Below are 16,755 nucleotides of genomic sequence, written 5' to 3' on the forward strand. Positions count from 1 at the left end.
TTCTATTTATTTCTTTTGCATGTATGTGTTTTTATCGACCATTATGTTATTTGTTTAAGTATTGTTCGCATAATTAGTTAGTAAAACAATGAAGAAGCAAGATGAAGAAGTAAGATAAACATAATTAATATATATATATATATATATATATATTTATAAATACATAAATTAAAAAAAAAATTACATATGTAAAAATGCAATTCTTATATTTTCATGGAGGATCTTATTCTGCTCTATCGTATCCGTCCTCTCCTCCTTGGCTATTTGGAGGTTCCGTTCAGCAGTTGCTATATCGTCATATAGCCGCAATCGCCGCTCCGTCAAGCCATCTTCTTTGGCGTGCTTCGGTGCGGATCGAGCATCCGCAAGGTAGCTCCTGAAACTTTCCTCAATATGGAGGAACCGGCGGATGAAGTTGTTGTTGTTCTCGATCATGGTAAGAGTCCTAAGGATGAAATCATTCATTTTGTTGGAGTTTTTTGAGTTTGATTTGAAAGATTAAGTAGAGTTTGTTTTAGCAATTAGAGTTTGGAGATCAATATATGAGATAATGGAAATGTTAGTTGAGATATGCAATGTATTTATACTAAGCAATGTGTGGGTTGAGTTAATTGCTTTTTAATTAATATATATGTTAGGAAGTTGTGCCATAATCATCATCATATCTCTCAATAATGCTGCTTCAAATCCTATTACTAACCATTCTCATTCCATATTATCCGTTCATATGTATAAAGTGATGTCGGTAATAATGCATGCATCGGAATTCTAACAGGCCGTAATTATGCATGCATCTAGTAATATTTAATTTAATTTTTTTTATTTTTTAAGAACAAACAACAACGGTTATTTTAAAACAACCCGTTGTCTTTAGTTATAACAACGGTTTTGTATATTAAAACCCGTTGTTATAACTTTCCCCCCAAAATTGAGTCACACTTTCCACAACGGGTTTTTATACATAAAACCGTGGTTAATAGTTTTAACAACGGTTTCCTTAAGTAAACCAACCGTTGTTAAAACCTTCTACAACGGACGCTTTAACAACGTCCGCTTTTTTATATAACAACGGTTTTTAACCGTTGTTATAGCCTGTATCTGTAATAGTGTCTCTCCGTGTTCCACCAACTAATTTCATCCCAACAAAAAATAATCTCCACCTTTCTCCAAAAAACTACTCGTATGTTAGTGCGCATCATTTGACCTTGTTTTGAGCATTTATTTTGTACCTGATATTTCTTCTATTTTTTACCACCTTAATATCTTGTTGTCATCTTTTAATGTAATTCCTTTTTTTTTTCTTAATTTGTTGGGATCTTTGATTATGTTTGAAAATACAAATTAGAGCGGATAAGAATAAATTATATAATCATAAATAAATTATGAAACGTCAACAAAATACTCAATCGGCTAATGATACTTCTCTTCAATATGAGTTGATATTTATAAAATCGTATAATTACCTTGAATTAATTCATGGGCTTTGTGAGTGTTGGTTCTCATCGATCGTATTAAAACTTTCACTTGGCCTCCGTGAATTAATCGATTTCAAAGCTTAACTAAATATGCGAAACAAAGATGGAATGAGAAACATAGTACTAATTTTTCAGGACTTAGAAGGTAAAAGAATTATATGTGGGGACATTAAAGTAAAATTATTGGTAAGTAATTACCATAATAATCTTTTGTCAAATACGTAGATGTTATTATCACTATCTTGAGTTTATCTTCAATGCTAAGCTTCGTCTTTTGCTCATTATAATCAACAGAACATCGACTCCACAATTTCACCCTGTCATAAAGGTACAATAATGATTTTTAGAAGTGTAACCGCATATAAAAAAAAATTGAGGATTTGAGTAAATAGTACCTCTTCGTCAATTAGAACTATATATATCAATACTTCTTTTAGAACTTTTAACATCCCATATTCTGAAAACACAAACTTTTATTTTTCAATAACTTCTCTTCGAATTTAGCTCCTGATCTGAATTAATGAGTAAGACCTGCAAATTTTGATGATGAAGTTAATATACGTAAACATTGTCTACCTTAAATTTACCTCAATTTTAATAATCAAGTCACATGGTGTTTGACAGATTATACTTAGATGATGAGTTTGTCGCCATCGATATAATGTCAATTCTTCATGGTAAATTATTTTTACGTACAATGTATGCATCATCTTAATCTATATATATTTTTTCACTTTCCATATAATAAGAGATTCTCACTTTCCATATGATATTAACTTCTCACACACATTAATAAGGTAGTAGATTTCGTATAGATTTATGTAACACCAACATTGATTTCCTATGTTAACTTGCCATATAACATTCATTATTTAATATAGTTAATAATAATTGTTGAAGCGGTGGACATGGTGGATAATGGACATTGATATTTGGTAACTTTACCATGTTTCTCAAAGACGTTAACTATATTATTTAATTGTTCTTTGATATTAGTGGACATTGTCATTTTTTTAAAAGGTAACTTTCACATAATTTTTGAAAATTTTAAAAAAAAATCTTAATTGTAACTAAATCACTAATATTAGAATAATTAAAAAATATTTCAAAGTCATTTATTTAATTTCTTTGTAATTTTTCTATAAAATAGTTATTTCTTGATTGTAACTAAACTATTTTACTAATATTAGAATAATATAAGATATTTCAAAAGTCATTTATTCAATTTTCACACTCTAATACACTAATTATATCGTATTATCAACAATATAGCATTAAATAATACAAAATTTATACTCAAATGAAATCATTTTTCGTTACAAATTCAAATATATAAGTTTTGAAATGTTTTGCATTTTATTTTTTTTGTTAGATTGATAATCAAACAATTCTTTTAAGTAAAAAATAGTTGTGATAGTTAAAATATTACATAGTATCTTTTTAATAATCTTGCAAGATCTTATAATATACTTTCCAAAAATTAAAAACGATGATGTGGACGCTCTAGAATCGCTCGAAAAAACTCTCTTTTATATATATACTAGTTTGAATGCTCGTGCGTTGCAACGGGGTAATTAACTTATTTATAATGCAAAAAAAAAACGTTATAAGGGTTTAAAATTTACATTTTATGTCTAATGATTTGTTTACATATTATTAAAATATCACTTTAAAAAAAATAAAAGATTAATATATACGTGGGTTAACTCTTATTTATAATCATATAATCACCCCACCTTATACTAATCTTTCGATGTGAGACAATTCTACTATTTATAAGTAATATGTTCACCAAACTTGGATTCTTTTTCTGATGTTGGACAATTCTACTATTTATACGTAGTATATATTCATCAAACCTGCATTGTTTTTCAATGTGGGACAATTACCATACTCTGAATTACACCATCTTTTTTGCACTTAGTTCGATATCCAACCAGATCCCGAGTAATGAATGCGGACAATTGCTACTCATTATATCTAATAGTTATTTAAATTTAATAATATGATCAAGTATTCTCTATTAATATTTGTACGTTGTTTTTCTTCAAAAAAATTTTATCATAATTGAGATACGGAAATTTCCCGTGGTACCCCTTAATTTTGTCAGATTTTCCATGTTGCCCCTACTTTTAAGAATCTGCCTATGGTACCCTTGAGGTTCCACTTTTTTGCCCATGGTACCCCTTAATGTAAAGGTTGTGAAATGGACGTTAAGTTTGATGGCGTGGCAATAGAATAACAATTAAAAAATAATACCCCCTTTATTGTTTTATTGGTACGGATATCTCTCTCTTTTAAATGAAAATTTAATTAACTATATCATTATAATATTTGAAATTTCTCATGGTAACCTTGAACTTTGATAGATTACACATGGTACCCTAATTTTAAGTTTCTACAAATGGTACCCATGTGTTCACCTTTTTCTTTGCCATAATACCATTTGACAACTTCCGTCATAACGCCATTACTCCTATGACTTGTGACGCCTTTTTCTTTTGTTATCTATTACACAAACACTTCATCACCTAATTCCTAAATCCATATTTTAATTATTTTAAACTAACATTTAATACCTAAATAACAAAACACAAATAGAATGGCATGCTCAATTACTCATCCAGTTACTCATAGGAGTAACGGCGTTATGAAAAAAGTAAACACAAGGGTATTATATGTAGAAACTTAAAATTAGGGGTATTATGTGTAATCTACCAAAATTCGAGGGTCCCATGAAAAATTTCCGTTATAATATTGACCATTTTATCGCTCTTTCTCCCACCTTAAAAAATGTTACAACTTTAAAAATTTAACATTTAATTCAAGATTATGTTTAAAAACTTTTATATAATAAGTATAGTTTGCGAGATACAATATATTTGGGGTGATACAGCTGATACCTAAGTTCCAAGGATAAATCCTATTTATAATCATGGGATCACCCCACCTTATGATAATCTTCTGATGTGGGACAATTCAACTATTTATACGTAGTATATATATTTATCACACCTACATTATTTTTCAATGTGAGACGAATAACATATTTAAAAGTACACAATATTTTTTAAACCTAATTCGACATCCAACCCGATTTAATAATAAGCAAATACTATATTATATATTAATATTCATACGTTTGTTTTCTATTTTTTTTATCATAATTAAAATATGTGCAAATGATATGAACCTATACAATTCTAATGATATAACTTTTATTAACATAATTCTAATTATATTGTTTAAACGTAGTATATTTACGACACCTACATTATTTTTCAATATGAGACATATAAAATCTATAGGTAGAAAATATAATGATATAAACTTTTAAGAGCTCTCCAAGACAATACTTAAGAGACTCAAAAGACTTTGGGTTGATGCCTAAGTTCCAAGGATGCCTCTTGTTTATAATCATAGAATCACCCACCTTATGCAATATTTCGATGTGGGAAAATTCTATTTTTTTATTTGTAGTATATTTGTCACACCTATATTATTTTTCAATGTGGGACATATAACATACGATGAAATACACCATCTTTAATATGTGTAAATTATATGAAATCTATATATACTCTAATGATAGCATTTCTTACCATGAATCTAATAATATTATTTTCATAGTTCTTTTACCGACATTATTTTGCCAAATGAAATGTAAAAGTTTTTATATAAAAATTAGAAACATCACTTAAATATAAAATAAGAAATACAGAGTATATATTATATATAATAACTAAAAGATTTTCCAAACATTAACTTAAGTTAGAAATCAGTATTGTAGAGACAGAAATACAAACTCTTTAAGAGGTCTCTCTGACAATACCTAAGAGAATCAAAAGATTTTGGGTTATGACTTCTATTTATAATCATAAGATCACCCTGCCTTATGGTAATCTTCCGATGTGGGAAAATTCTAATATTTATACATAGTATATTCACCACACTTACATTACTTTTCAATGTAGGACAAATAACATACTAAGTAAACCATTTTTTTTGCACCTAGTTTGACATCAACCCGATTTAATAATGAGAAAATACAATACAATCAACATTCTAATGATGACATTTTTTTGTCACAATCTAATTATATAATTTTCATACGATACTTTTTTGTCAAATGAAATATATAGTTTTTATATCAAAATTATAAACATCACTTTAATATAATTATATTAAAGTGTATATAAATATATGAGACAATTATAATATTTATACATAATATATTCACCACACTTACATTATTTTTCAATGTGGGACATATAACATATTAAAAAGTACATATATTTTATATCAAAAAAATTTGGGTTAATACCTAAGTTTCAAGGATGCCTCCTATTTATATTTATAGAATCACCATACCGTATACTATTCTTTCGATGTGAGACGTAGTATGTTCATCATGTCTACATTATTTTTCAATGTGAAAGATATAACATACCAAGAAGTACATGTCTCTTCTTAAAAAAACCACTATTATATACATATTATTTTTCTTTGAAGCTAAAACCACTTAGTCTCGATCATTAGATAGGGATCTCTACATCGTACTTATAACGACTCATTAACGCTCTATTACTGCATTCAGAAGACAACCATTAGTAAAATCTTTAGTTTTTTACTATGTCAGGAGACTACCATTAGTAAAACCTTTAGTTTTGTATTTTTTGATTTTCTTGTTCATTTTTTATATCATATCGTAGATAATGATAGAAAATCTTAAGACCTCTTTAAAACAATATTTATGAGACTCAAAAACTTTTGGGTGGATACATAAGTTCCAAATATGTCTCCTATTTATAATCATAGGACCACATCACCTTATACTAATCTTTCGATGTGGACAATTCTACAATTTATATGTAGTATATTCACCACACCTACGTTATTTTCCAATGTGGGACAAAACATACTAAAAATTACACAATTTTACATACTAAGAAGTTTTAACATGTGCAATTAATATGAAATCTATACTCTAAAAATAGCATTTTTTTACCACGAAGCTAATTATATTATTTTAATAATTTTTTTAACGATACTTTTTTGCCAAGTGAAATGTAAAAGTTTGATATAAAAATTGGAAAAATCACTTGAATATAATTTAGGAAATATATATATTATAATAATTAAGATTTTCCACTTTATTTTTTACATCAAAAATCATTATTTATGGTACTTTCCTAAATTAATTTTTGATGATGTGGACGCTCTCAAATCGCTCGAAAAAATTCTCTTTTATATATATACTAGTTTGAATGCCCGTGCGTTGCAACGGGGTAATTAACTTATTTATAATGCAAAAAAAAACATAAGGGTTTAATGTTTACATTCTATGTCTAATGATTTGTTTACATATTATTAAAATATTTATTTCAAAAAAAAAAAAGATTAATAAATACGTGGGTTAACTCTTATTTATAATCATATAATCACCCCACCTTATACTAATCTTTCGATGTGGGACAATTCTACTATTTATAAGTAATATATTCACCAAACTTGGATTATTTTTCTGATGTGGGACAATTCTACTATTTATACGTAGTATATCATCAAACCTGCATTGTTTTACAATGTGGGACAAATAACATACTCAGAATTACACCATCTTTTTTGCACTTAGTTCGACATTCAACCAGATCCGGAATACCGAATACAGTTAATTGTTACTCATTATATCTAATAGTTATATTTAAGTTTAATAACATGATCAAGTACTCTCTGTTAATATTTGTCGTTGTTTTTCTTCATTTTTTTTATCATAATTAAGATACGGAAATTTCTCGTGGTACCCCTTAATTTTGTCAGATTTTCCATGTTACCCCTACTTTTAAGAATCTGCTTATGGTATCCTTAAAGTTCCATTTTTTTTCCATGGTACCCCCTAATATAAAGGCTGATAAATAGACGTTAAGTTTGATGGTGTGGGAATAAAATAACAATTAAAAAATAATACCCCTTTTATTGTTTTATTGGTACGGATATCTCTCTCTTTTAAATGAAAAATTAATTAACTATATCATTATAATATTGGAAATTTCTCATGGTAACCTTGAACTTTAATAGATTACACATGATACCCCTAATTTTAAGTTTCTACAAATGGTACCCCTGTGTTCACCTTTTTCTTTCCCATATTACCATTTATTACCATGAATCTAATAATATTATTTTCATAATTTTTTACCGACATTATTTTGCCAAATGAAATGTAAAAGTTTTTATATAAAAATTAGAAACATCACTTGAATATAAAATAAGAAATACAGAGTATATATTATAATAACTAAAAGATTTTCCAAAGATTAACTTAGGTTAGAAATCATTATTGTAGATACAGTAATACAAACTCTTTTAAGAACTATTTCTGACAATACTTAAGAGAATCAAAAGATTTTTGGTTATGACTTCTATTTATAATTATAAGATCACTCTGCCTTATGTTAATCTTTCGATGTGGGACAATTCTAATATTTATACATAGTATATTCACCACATACATTACTTTTCAATGTAGGACAAATAACATACTAAGTACACCATTTTTTTTCGCACCTACTTTGACATCAACCCGATTTAATAATGAGAAAATACAATACAATCAACATTCTAATGATGACATTTTTTTGTCACAATCTAATTATATAATTTTCATACGATACTTTTTTGTCAAATGAAATATATAGTTTTTATATCAAAATTATAAACATCACTTTAATATAATATAGAAAATGTATATAAATATATGAGACAATTATAATATTTATACATAATCTATTCACCACACTTACATTATTTTTCAATGTGGGACATATAACATATTAAAAAGTACATATATTTTATATCAAAAAATTTTGGGTTAATACCTTCGTTTCAAGTATGCCTCCTATTTGTATTTATAGAATCACCCTACCGTATACTATTCTTTCGATGTGAGATACATAATTTAATTATTTAGACGTAGTATGTTTATCATGCCTACATTATTTTTCAATGTGAAAGATATAACATACCAAGAAGTAAATGTCTCTTCTTAAAAAAATCCATTATTGTATACGTATTATTTTTCTTTGAAGGTAAAACCACTTAGTCTCGATCAACGATCATTAGATAGGGATCTCTACATCGTACATATAACGACTCATTAACGCTCTATTAGTGCATTCAGGAGACAACATTAGTATAATCTTTAGTTTTGTATTGTGTTAGAAGACTACCATTAGTAAAACCCTTTGTTTTGCATTGTGCTTTAACTTTGTGTATGTTGTAATGTTGTTCATTATAGGTTGCCTATGTGACACCAATATTAAATGATTTTTGCTTCTCTTGTTCATGTTCTTAACTCTTTCCCGGATAGTTATCATTAATCTCCACTTTATTTTTTATATCATATCGTAGAGATAATGATAGAAAATCTGAAGAGAGCTCTTTAAAACAATATTTATGAAACTCAAAAAATTTTGGGTAGATACATAAGTTCCAAATATGTCTCCTATTTATAATCATAGGATCACAATACCTTATACTAATCTTTCGATGTGAGACAATTCTAGTTTTTATATGTAGTATATTCACCACACTTACTTATTTTCCAATGTGGGACAAAACATACTAAAAAGTACACAATTTTACATATTAAGAAGTACACCATCTTTAATATGTGCAAATAATATGAAATCTATACTCTAATGATGTTATTTTTTACCACAAAGCTAATTATATTATTTTCATAATTTTTTTAACGATATTTTTTTGCCAAATAAAATGTAAAAGTTTGATATAAAAATTAGAAATATCACTTGAATATAATTTGGGAAATATATACATATTATAATAATTAAAATATTCTTCACTTTATTTTTTACATCAAAAATTATACTTTCCTAAATTGATTTTTGATGATTTGGACGCTCTCAGATCGTTCGAAAAAACTCTCTTTTATATATATACCAGTTTGAATGCCCGTGCATTGCAACGGGATAATTAACTTATTTATAATACAAAAAAAAACGTTATAAGGGTTTAAAATTTACATTTTATGTCTAATGATTTGTTTACATATTATTAAAATATCTCTTTCAAAAAAAATAAAAGATTAATATATACGTGGGTTAACTCTTATTTTATAATCATATAATCACCCCCACCTTATACTAATCTTTCGATGTGGGACAATTCTACTATTTATAAGTAATATATTCACCAAACTTGGATTATTTTTTTATGTGAGACAATTCTACTATTTATACGTAGTATATATTCATCAAGTCTGCATTGTTTTTCAATGTGGGACAAATAACATACTCTGAATTACACCATCTTTTTTGCACTTAGTTCGATATCCAACCAGATCCCGAGTAATGAATGCGGACAATTGCTACTCATTATATCTAATAGTTATATTTAAAATTAATAATATGATCAAGTACTCTCCATTAATATTTGTACGTTGTTTTTCTTCAAAAAAATTTTATAATAATTGAGATACGGAAATTTCCCGTGGTACCCCTTAATTTTGTCAGATTTTCCATGTTACCCCTACTTTTAAGAATCTGCCTATGGTACCCTTGAGGTTCCATTTTTTTGCCCATGGTACCCCCTAATGTAAAGGCTGTTAAATGGACGTTAAATTTGATGGCGTGGAAATAAAATAACAATTAAAAAATAATACCTCTTTTATTGTTTTATTGGTACGAATATCTCTCTCCTTTAAATAAAAATTTAATTAACTATATCATTATAATATTGAAAATTTCTCAAGGTAACCTTGAACTTTGATAGATTACACATAGTACCCCTAATTTTAAGTTTCTACAAATGGTACCCTTTTGTTCACCTTTTTCTTTCCCAGAATACCATTTGACAACTTCCGTCATAATGCCATTACTCCTATGACTTGTGACGCCTTTTTCTTTTGTTATCTATTACACAAACACTTCATTATCTAATTCCTAAATCCATATTTTATTTAATAAACTAACATTTAATACCTAAATAACAAAACACAAATAGCATGACATGCTCAATAATTACACATCTAGTTACTCATAGGAGTAGCGACGTTATGAAAAAAGTAAACACAAGGGTATTATATGTAGAAACTTAAAATTATGGGTATTATGTGTAATCTACCAAAATTCGAGGGTATAATGAAAAATTTCCGTTATAATATTGACCATTTTATCACTCTTTCTCCCACCTAAAAAAATGTTACAACTTTAAAAATTTAACATTTAATTCAAGATTAGGTTTAAAGTCTCTTATATAATAAGTATACTTTGAGAGATTCAATATATTTGGGGTGATACCTAAGTTCCAAGGATAAATCCTATTTATAATCATGGGATCACCCCACCTTATGATAATCTTTTGATGTGGGACAATTCAACTATTTATACGTAGTATATATATATATATTTATCACACCTACATTATTTTTCAATGTGAGACGAATAACATATTTAAAAGTACACCATATTTTTTTTAATCTAATTCGACATCCAACCCGATTTTATAATAAGCAAATACTATATTATCTACTAATATTCATACGTTTGTTTTCTATTTTTTTTATCATAATTAAAATATGTGCAAATAATATGAATCTATACTCTAATAATAGAATTTTTTTAACACAAATCTAATTATATTATTTAAACGTAGTATATTTACCACACCTACATTATTTTTCAATGTGGGACATATAAAATCTATAGGTAGAAAATATAATGATATAAACTTTTAAGAACTCTCCAAGAAAATACTTAAGAGACTCAAAAGATTTTGGGTTGATGTCTAAGTTTCAAGGATGCCTTCTATTTATAATCATAGAATCACCCACCTTATGCTATATTTCAATGTGGGAAAATTCTATTTTTTACATGTAGTATATTTGTCACACCTATATTATTTTTTAATGTGGGACATATAACATACTATGAAATACACCATTTTTAATATGTGCAAATTATATGAAATCTATATATACTCTAATGATAGCATTTCTTACCATGAATCTAATAATATTATTTTCATAATTTTTTTACCGACATTATTTTGCCAAATGAAATGTAAAAGTTTTTATATAAAAATTAGAAACAATACTTGAATATAAAATAAGAAATATAGAGTATATATTACAATAACTACAAGATTTTCCAGAGATTAACTTAGGTTAGAAATTATTATTGTAGAGACAGTAATACAAATTCTTTTAAGAGCTCTCTTTGACAATACTTAAGAGAATCAAAAGATTTTGGGTTATGACTTCTATTTATAATCATAAGATCACCCTGCCTTATACTCTCTCTTATTCACTATAATGTTTCCTCTTTCCCGAAACGGATTATTCAAGTAATGTTCCCCTTTCCTTTTTTGGTAACTTTTACTCTTATTTTATTCAATCTTCTCTCCTATCACCAAACCCCACACAACTCTTTTACTCCTATTTTATTACTTTTCTTAATGTTTTGGCCCCACAACTCCTTATTTAACTCCTAATAATTCATCTCGCTCTTCTAACGCCAACCCCACCAATGTCCTTTATTCATTTTTAATAATATTCCTTAAGTATCGTGCCAGAGAGAAAGGGGAACATTATAACGAATTGGAGGGAGTAGTAATCTATCGATGTGAGACAATTCTAATATTTATACATAGTATATTCACCACGTACTTACATTACTTTTCAATGTAGGACAAATAACATACTAAGTACACCATTTTTCTTCGCACCTATTTTGACATCAACCCGATTTAATAATGAGAAAATACAATACAATCTACACTCTAATGATAGCATTTTTTTTTGTCACAATCTAATTATATAATTTTCATACGATACTTTTTTGTCAAATGAAATATAAAGTTTTTATATCAAAATTATAAATATCACTTTAATATAATATAGAAAATGTATATATATGGGACAGTTCTATTATTTATACCAAGAAGTACATGTCTCTTCTTAAAAAAATCACTATTGTATACATATTATTTTTCTTTAATGGTAAAGTCACTTAGTCTCGATCATTAGGTAACGATCTCTACATCGTACATATAACGACTCATTAATGCTCTATTACTGCATTCGGAAGACAACCATTAGTAAAATCTTTAGTTTTGTACTGTGTCAGGAGACTACCATTAGTAACAGTAGGTCTTATGAGAGACGGTCTTTTAATAAGGTTTATTGAGAGACCATTGTACAATTTGAAGAAAAAGTGGTACTAAAGGTAATAAATTAGGTACAAATCATGATTAATGATAAAATAGGTACATTTATTATGTAAATAGGTACGAAATTACTATATTACGATCAAAAATAAAAGGGGTACGAAATACAAATAAAAGGGTACGAAAGATTGGTCTCTCAATAACTTAGTGAGAGACCGTCTCTCCCAAGTTTTAGTGCATTAGTAAAACCTTTAGTTTTGTATTTTTTGATTTTCTTGTTCATGTTCTTAACTCTTTCCCGGGTAGTTCCCAACGATTTCCACTTTATTTTTTATATCATATCGTAGATAAGGATAGAAAATCTTAAGAGCTCTTTAAAACAATATTTATGAGACTCAAAAAATTTTGGGTGGATTCATAAGTTCCAAATATGTCTCCTATTTATAATCATAGGATCACATCACCTTATACTAATCTTTTGATGTGGGACAATTTTACTATTTATATGTAGTATACTCACCACACCTACGTTATTTTCCAATGTGGGACAAAACATACTAAAAATTACAAAATTTTACATAATTAAGAAGTTTTTTTTTTTTTTTTTTTGGTACTTACATAATTAAGAAGTTTTAATATGTGCAAATAATATGAAATTTATACTCTAATGATAGCATCTTTTTTACCACGAAGCTAATTATATTATTTTAATAATTTTGTTAGCGATACTTTTTTTGCCAAGTGAAATGTAAAAGTTTGATATAAAAATTGAAAATATCACTTGAATATAATTTAGGAAATATATATATATATATATATATATATATATATATATATATATATATATATATATATTAGAATAATTAAAAGATTCTCCACTTTATTTTTTACATCAAAAATTATTATTTATGATACTTTCCTAAATTAATTTTTGATGATGTGGACGCTCTCAGATCGCTCGAAAAAACTCTCTTGTATCCCGCGCTTCGCGCGACCTGTTTTATAATTCAATTATTATAATTGACGAAAAATAATATAATTCATATATAAGCTTTAAGATTTTTACTTATAAATAAAAATAAATTATTTTTTTCTCAAATTAATTCTTTTAGTTTTAGTTTCAATGTTTTAAAATAAAATACATACAATTTTAATTAAAACTAATAAGTGATAATTAATTATGCATGGTCAACGTTTTATAAAAAAAATTGTGACTGGTCAAATATCATATTAATTAAAATAACATTTATTCGAATAATGCAACAATCAACACTAAGTTCTCAAATTATATCATTTCATGATACGTTATGTTCAAAATCAATTAAAATTGTTCAAAATTATGTGAATAGAATTTTATGTAATTTTTACTTTTTTATGTATAAAGTGTGTGATATTTATGTATCAAATATATAGGGTCCAAACTCAACATATTCAAATGTTTTGATTGTATCTTGCATGTGTTAGATGTCAAGCATATCTATAAGAAATTTGCACCTTTTATTTTTTTAAACAGCTATATATAATGATGTTTAAGAGTTTACCTATAAATAAAATAGGTTAAACTTTCTCAAATATTATTTTTTGCGGTTTAACTTCAAAGTATTTAAAAGATAACATATAAAATATTTAACTAAAAGTAATATTTAGTTAGTCATAATCAATATTACATACTTGACGTATGCATATTTAATCGAAAATATAAAAGAAAATTGTAAAGCGATTTCTACTTTTTCATGTGTCATGTCATTTATAATACTATATTACTTAATAATTATTATTTTTGTTTTGATTATTTAAATCCAATGGCGATCACTGTGTACATAAATACTCGTTATCACACTATATAAACCTACCAAAATCTCGATCATATGTATTCAATTTCTCGCAATATAATTTTTTTCATTCCCACACTATAAAAACATATCTCTTAGTAGTTTTCTTTAAGTTCTATTTTTAATAAATACAATAACTCTTCCAAATATATTTGTCTTAAGAGTAAATTGATAAAAACACCCCTTTATATATCAAAACGTCAAAATTACACCCCTTTATTTTATTTTATTTTACAAAATTACACCCATAAATTACCATCTCCTTAAAATTTGATACCCATCTAATTATCCGGCCATACAAATTATAAACTGACCATTTTACTCCTGGCTTATAATATCTGTAGATACCTCATTTCTGCACCTCCCGCAAACCACCCGGTGATGATTGGGCCGCATGTTTGATTCGCGGAACGATTTGTGACAGTTCGTAAGATTATCGTCAAGTGATTGCTCAAATATTAATGTCTACCTCTTAGTTGTCATCTACGTGCCATTACGGTCGTTTTGGCAGTAATTAGAGTACATTCGGAGTCCGGGTCAAAAACCGTCTCCATTTTCTGATAACTGTTAAATCCCGAGTCAGAATATTCTGGAATGTTCCGGATTATTTCTATTCCATATTTCATAAATTTTATCTTTTGGCAAATAATATCCCGTAATATTCATAAGATAATCGAATTATTTCCGTCCTACCATAACTCAAACGCGGAAATCTTTCTTCAGCAGGAGGAAACCTCCGGGAATAGACGACGAACAGTGTTGCGCCTCTTCCAAGAGACGCAGTGGCTGCTGCGCCTCTTCCCAGGCCCTTCTTTGCATGATTTACGTATCTTTTTTATATCTTTCCGAGATTCACTTCCAAAGAGTCTCCGAAACCCTATTCCTTCACGTGATTAGTATAAATAGGAGCCTTCGTTCCTCATATTTCTCACGCGAATGTCCGCCCTTCTCTTCTCCCTTTGCATTCTAGACTTCGTTCTTACTAATTGGCGCCTACGTGCTTGGACTTCCGACCACGTAAGCTCGGATCTTTCCGGGTACCAGCCTCTCCGTTGCATGACCGACCAATTTGACCAACTACACTCAATCAACTTTAATTTAATCAATCGTTTTCCTCTTACGAGGGCACTCTCTTTGCATTCGCGTCGAGCATCACTAATCGACTTTCTTAGTTCATCTCGTTCCGTCAACATGTAAGTCTGAGGGTGTAAATCTCTCTTTTATTTATTGTATTTTACTTTTCGTATCACTCATGTAAGATTTATGTCGAAAACACCGTTAAAACCGATTTCTAAAACCCTTTGTTAAAACCTGCTTTTGCGGATTTCCAGTAGACAGACGTCGAGAAAAGACGCAAAGAATCGCTGCGCCTATTCGAAGGGAGCGCGATTCTCGCCGCGCCTCTTCGTGAGGCCGCGCAGCTTCTCGCTTCTTTTCTTCTTCTTCGTCCTCTGTAATTCGTGTGTTTTGTTATTTGTTTCGTTTATTTTCTTTAATTCTTCATCACAGTAGTTTAATATTCACATGTATATTTTAATCATCATTCATTAATTCACATGTTTAATTCATAAGTCCGACTTAAATCCCCTATAATCCAATATTTGCGGGTTTTCGTCATTAATATTCAAATCCGGGTTTTAGAGATTCAATTTGTCCATATTGAGTTTCTGGAATTCATCCTTTGATATATTTGCGTCTATATTCATTGTTAATTCGTCATATATCATCATATTTAACCTAGTTATTTGATTTCAATAGAGGACTCATTCATTAACATCGCTCCTTCATGTAATTAATTCATCTAATTCCGTTTCATTCATGTTCTACTGTTTTTATGACCTATTCATATGTTAGATAACCTATTAATCACTTCCATCCGAGTAAATATTTTAATCCGTCATTAAATTCATCAATTCAAATTAACGATTTGCAGTTTCGGCTTCACAGCCAGAACTCACCCTTGGAACAGACGCAAGAATCGCCGCGCCTCTTCCGCAGGGCGCATCTCCTTCTTTGTTCCGAGTTGAGTTCGTCCCTGAACTCCGTTTCTGCTTTGACCTAGTTTAATTAGTCTACAATTAATTAACTAATATTCGTAATATCACCTTCTGTTCTGTTCGTCTTTCTTTCTTTTATTCCTTTTTCTCAAAATTATCCGTTTTAAAGGTATTTTCGACATAAATCGCCTAATCCAATGTAATTATTGTAATTTCCATTAATGTAATTTTCATTTATTGTATTTCTTTTATCATTGGTATGTT

Source organism: Silene latifolia, chromosome X (genome assembly GCF_048544455.1).
Source record: "Silene latifolia isolate original U9 population chromosome X, ASM4854445v1, whole genome shotgun sequence".
Classification (NCBI taxonomy): domain Eukaryota; kingdom Viridiplantae; phylum Streptophyta; class Magnoliopsida; order Caryophyllales; family Caryophyllaceae; genus Silene; species Silene latifolia.